The 6,080-nt window shown below is 39.3% G+C and overlaps 1 protein-coding gene across 1 annotated transcript in view; it reads right to left on the bottom strand.

The window, feature by feature from the left end:
• Window positions 1-5,135, bottom strand: part of LOC106871820 (protein-serine O-palmitoleoyltransferase porcupine) — a 53,054-nt gene extending 47,919 nt beyond the window's left edge. Inside the window, exon 1 of the mRNA XM_089346211.1 lies at window positions 5,119-5,135. The gene's annotated coding sequence lies outside the window, so the exon portion shown is untranslated. The remainder of the gene's footprint in view (window positions 1-5,118) is intronic.
• Between the last annotated feature and the right edge of the window lie 945 nt (window positions 5,136-6,080).

Here is a 6,080-nt window from a genome sequence, read left to right as displayed (position 1 = left end):
CTGTTTGCATCATCAAAACCTATATTTACAAAGATTTATATGAATTTCAAAAGAGAAAGGGGAAAAAAAAAAAGAAAAAAGTGGAAGAAACGAAAGGAGGAAGAGAAGGGGGGGGGGGGGTAAGAAAGAAAGAGAAAAAATAGTCAAAACAAGTGAAAAAAAGGAAAAGTGGGAGGGTAAAATAAGTGAAGAATGAGAATGTAATGTGAGAAAGAGAGAGGCGAGGGGGGGGAGAAGAAAAGGAATTAGTGAAGTGAGAGAAAGAGGAGGAAAGGGGAAGAAGAAGACAATAGAGAAAGAGGGGGAGTAGCAAAATATGAAGGATGTTTGCTGGGGGGAGGGAGGAGGTGTGAAACTGAAGATGAAAGAGAAAAAAGAAAAAAAAAATACAAGGCGCAGGAGTGGCTGTGTGGTAAAGTAGCTTGCTTACCGACCACATGGTTCCGGGTTCAGTCCCACTGCGTGGCACCTTGGGCAAGTGTCTTCTACTATAGCCTCGGGCTGACCAAAGCCTTGTGAGTGGATTTGGTAGACGGAAACTGAAAAGAAGCCCGTCGTATATATGTATATATGTATGTGTATGTATATGTGTGTGTGTGTGCGTGTTTGTCCCCCCAACATCGCTTGACAACCGATGCTGGTGTGTTTATGTCCCCGTCACTTAGCGGTTCAGCAAAAGAGAGACCGATAGAATAACTACTGGGCTGCCAAAGAATAAGTCCGGGGGGGGGGGGGGGGTCGATTTGCTCGATTAAAGGCGGTGCTCCAGCATGGCCGCAGTCAAAATGACTGAAACAAGAAAAAGAGTAAAAGAGTAAGAGCAGCAGCAGGAGCAGAAGACGAAAAAATTAGAAGAGGAAAATGACGAGGAAGTAGAAGAAAAACAAGACGATGTAGAATACAAGACGAAATAGAAGAAGAAAAAGACGAAATAAAAGAAAAAGATGAGGATAAAGGGATCTTTGGGGTTTGACGGGCAACATTTTTTTATGTAGTGTTTTTGGTACCGAAACACTTTCAAATTTTGTATTCGAAGTTATTTCATGTAAAAAAGTGTTGCCCGTCAAATCACAAAGGATCCGAATAAAGACGTAAAAAAAATGGCGACGAGAATGATGAACAAGGTGGAAGAAAAAGTGATTTTTGAAGTAGGAAAAATAAGGGAGTTTAGAGATGGTTGAAGAAAGGAAAGAGAGAAAATGAGGGGTGATAGAATGGTCGATGTGGAGTTTAGGTGAGGGGTTCAATGACAAGGCTGGAAGTAAAAGGGGGGGGAAGAAAAAAAGGGAAGAGGCGAAAAAAAATAAAGTAAAGAAGGTAAAAAAAGAAGATAGAGGGAGGGAGAGAGGGAGAGAGAGAGAGAAAGAGAGAAAGAAAGAGAGATAGAGAAAGAAAGAGAGAGAGAGAGAGAAAAGGAAAGAGAGAGAGAGAGAAAGAAAGAGAGAGAGAGAGAAAGATAGATAGATACAGAGAGAGAGAGAAAGATAGAGGGAGAGAGAGAGAGAAAGATAGAGAGAGAGAGAGAAAGAAAGAAAGAAAGAGAGAGAGAGAAAGAAAGAGAGAGAGAGAGAGAAGGAAAGAGAGAAAAGGAAAGAGAGAGAGACTGGCGAAAGAAGGGGCTGAATACGTGTGCGGGGTAGGGAAAGAAAGGCAGACGACCGATTCATAACAGGTTCCGGGTGGCCCTCGCAAGGTCGGTCACACCCGTTTGATCACCACTGGAGTTTATTGCGATCCACCGCCACTCCCTAACCCCACCCCACGCCGTCAGATCATGTACTGTTCTTCGTTGTTATGGCAACAGTGGACGGGACAGCTGTTCATGTATGTATATATTAGTATGTATATGTAGTTTTGTGCACACGTTTGATCTTCGTATTTATTATATGAGTGGGTAGTGTGTGTGTGCATGTGTATATATATATATATATATATATATATATATATATATATATATATATATATAAATATATATAAATTATCAGAATACCCGGTGTTGCCCTGTACAAAACTCTTGCTACTAAATGCTCTTTAATGAATGTATATCCAGTTTTACTTGTTTCAGTCGTTGGATTGCAGCCATGCTGGGGCACTACCTTGATTGTTGTAGTCAAACAAATCAACTGCAATACTTATTTTTATTAAGTCCAATACTTATTCTATCAGTTTCTTATGCCGAACCTCTAGGTCGCAGGCATGTGAACAAACCAACATCAGTTGTCAAGTGATGATGGAGGACAAACACAAGCATTAAGGGATCTTTCTGATTTGGTGGGCGCCACTTTTTATTTGGCACCCGCCAAATCAGAAAGATCCGTCTGCAAATCTAACGGAGGTCTCAAAAGACATTTTAAGATCCACAAAGATCCGAACTTAACTGTAGCTCTTGGTGGTCCAAAGTAGACATGCAATCTATGTGTGTGTGTGTGTGTGTGTATTTGTTCACCCACCCCAAACAGAATCAATTTTAATTTAATACTTTGAACTTCCACTCTCTTTCAGTCGCATACTGGGGACTATGTGTGACTCAGTGATAATAAAATGACTCAAAGGAGGTCTGCAACGAAATAATTTTACTCAACACTTTGCAAGTGAATCAGTGGAGGCAAAGATGCGTCTCATTTACTTGACAATTTATGCACCACATTGCAGAAATCACAATGTAAGTATATCTGAAAGGGTAGTCTTACGTTGTTGTACCGTTGAATTACAAATAATGCTCATCTGTTATGTTCGGGTGACCCTATAGGTTCCAATAGTACAACTGTATTCGTCTTTGCTTAGGAAAAATGACTAAATTGTGGGTGTGAAGTCCCTATGAAGGGGTCTTTGTAACTTCTAAGAAGAAATTTTAGAAATATTACTTTATTTGTGTGTAATCTGTATGGTTAAAATTTCATCAACATCAAAAATATATGAATTTTCATCCGTTATGCATAGAATATAATTTCCAAATTTCATAAAGATCCATTCAGTACTTTTTACGTAATTTTGGATAAAAAAACAAATGACTAATGTGTGCGTTTGTGTGTATGTGTGAGTGTATATATGTAAAGATATCTGTATGCATGTATATATGTGTACATATTACATGTACAGTTATCTCTCTATATATCTATACATATACGTGTATATATACATCTATATGTATATGTATACATCTCTCTCTCTCTGAAAACATTAAAGTGAAAGTATCTGTCATTACAGTATCGAAATGTGATTGTTTCAGTTAGTGGAATAGTTTCATTTTTAAAGTGAAAGTATTTGACATGAGTGTTTTTGTTTCACTTTTGACACGTAATACTTAAATAGTGGAGGAGATATTATGTTGCTTTGGGCTCGAGCTATGCAAGAAGTTAAACAATTAATCATTATACCAAACGCTGCCCAAGGTACAAGAAATAGCAATCAAATCTGCCTGAAATCGTTAATAAAACAAAGACATGTTTAATACTACATACTTCTATAAACATGAAGTGACCACAGCTGAAATGGCTTTCGTCAAGAAGCACCGGGGCTTCCAAAAGCAATGTTTGTTGGCTGCGAGATAGAAATAAAACGGAAAACAAGAATTTGTATTATATTCATGTGTGTGTGTGTTGTATTGTCTCTGAATGCAGAAGTCGATATCTTTAACAGACAGTGAAGCAGCTTTGTAGGTGTTTCAATCTCTTCCATTGTGATACCAGGGATACCTGAAGCCCACCCATTGATGTAGGCGACTAAACTCCCACACGACATTATATATATATATATATATATATATATATATATATATATATATATAATTATAAATGCCCCTTTTCTAATAATGCCAAGCTCTGATTTATATATATATATAATTCTCGGTTCGGTGCCACTGCAGCCCCTATTAGAGTATATGTTATGTGCTTTGTAACAACATTGTAGCATTTAAGCTCATACGGGGACGCAAACACACCAATACCGGTTGTCAAGCGGTGGTGGTGAGAAATACAAAGACACACACACACAAAACAGGGGCAAAATTAGTAAATAAATAAAAAAAATTCTTTACTGAAATTGCCGAACAACCAGCTGGAAATCTCGAGACCATAAAGGAAGCTATGCCCACATAGCTATACACAACGGGCTTCTTTCAGTTTCCGTCTACCAAATCCATTCACAAGGCTTTTGGTCGACCCACGGCTAAAGTACAAGACATTTACCCAAGGTTCCACACAGTGGAACTGAACCCGCAACGATATGGTCGGGAAGTATTTGTAGGGATCTAGCTTGACCCTGCCTGAGATTTAAAACCGAGGATTTCCCGCTCGTTTTGACAAGCAACAAGCGGAAGATCCTCCCCACACCAGATGATTGATGAGGAAACACTCGACTCCCTAGGACCTGTGCTGGTCAAGGAAAGGTCACTCCTTTGTTTAAGGTTTGATCTACATTACTGACTATAGGCTATATAAAAGAGAAAATTTCCGATCTCTTCCTCTTATGTGTCAATTATGACCAAGGAGCAACACCCTCTTTTGCGTCAGTCATGACCAAGAACCGCAAGAAAGACGATGCCACCTCTATCCTTTCTAGTCAGCACCGTGCGTTCCTTGCTCTTTCGCTCTCGGGCTTTTGTTATGGCGAAAACCGGTGGTGTAGCCTTTCAGGTGATGTAGATTACAATTAATCGGAATATAATGTCTTTGTTGTCACTATCACTAGAATATTGCTACTGTCTCTTTAACAACCTGTCGGGCAAACGAATAAACATATGCAAATAATATTTCTTCTTTCTGGGCGTTGATTCTTCGATGTTTACTGGTTACTCCGACGCGAGGACCTTGAAGCATTACATCTACACGCTACATTTAGCAGTGGGCTACACCACATATCGACCTGATATCACATTTTTCATCCAACCCGCTACAATTGGTGACCCGAGCTAAAGAACTGCAGCCTTCGCTTGCGCACGGATACCTCTACTAACGTCGGTGATTGATTCTAAGACATTCGAACTAACTCGAAGATCGACGTATCACGAATAAAATATTTTAAAATTCATTTAAGATTCGTTAAAAAAAAAGAGAAAAACTTGTGGCTACTACAAAATACTATGCTTTAAACATTTAAAAAGACAAAACAGGCATTTACCAGATTGGTGAGGTCGAGCTGTTTGACTGATTTAGATGTGAAGGTTGAAGAAGAAGCGTGGCTTACTGCATTACTTCAAAGTTTGTCACCAGACTTCCAACGTGCACTAAAAACTTGTCTTACTTGTCTTTCTTACTGTTTCTGCCATTCAGTATAATCCAATAAAGAACACAAGCTTCGTGAACAGCACTTTCTCTACCATAATTTTAGTGAAGCTCTCAAAATTAGATTCTTTTTCCTCGAAAAGGGCCAGCCATTTTTCCACATTCGCAAAAGCTTCCTGCAATTTGCTCATGAAGTGTCTTTATTTTGGTTCCCGTTGTTGAGCCCCCTTTTCTTGCAGCTGTTCACGAAGCTTCAACTTTTCATCTGTGAGCCGTTGCCAGTCAGCATCAGTTAATGCGTCGATATCCGCTCCACTCCAAATCCATGTTCAGTTCTTTCTTCAGAGATGTCGAAACCCTTGAAATCTTTAACAAATTTATTGGACACAGTTTCTTTCAAATGGAATCCATATACGTTTCTGATACATTCTTCCATGCCGAGTTGATATTAAGACTGGCCAGGCAAATATCGTGTATCTTCCGAAACAATCACGGGGTGCGGTGTTTTTTTCCTCCACTTCTGTGGTTTCTCCATCTTGTCTGAGTACACACCTTTGCTAGTAATGCTTGGAGTTAGAAATGATAGTCTGGTCCATGGGTTGAAATAAGTGATGAGATTAGTGGGGGATATTAAGATGAGCGTCAACAAAGTTTTGCGAGAGGCCGTGATCGGTGTCTAAAATAAAAAGGACCGAGTATGGAATTTGCTTCTCTTTACAGTATTTCTATAGTCATCCAAGCCTTGGTGTTTGACATCCATATATCTAGGAGTGATGCCTCCGAGATGTTGTTAAGTGTTTTCGGATTTGCTACATGACAAAGGCTTTAACTTGCATTTCTCCGAACAATTGTCTCCCA

Source organism: Octopus bimaculoides, chromosome 30 (assembly GCF_046866305.1).
Source record: "Octopus bimaculoides isolate indiv1 chromosome 30, ASM4686630v1, whole genome shotgun sequence".
NCBI classification, from domain to species: Eukaryota; Metazoa; Mollusca; class Cephalopoda; order Octopoda; family Octopodidae; genus Octopus; species Octopus bimaculoides.
This window is presented reverse-complemented; position numbering and strand designations above follow the sequence as displayed.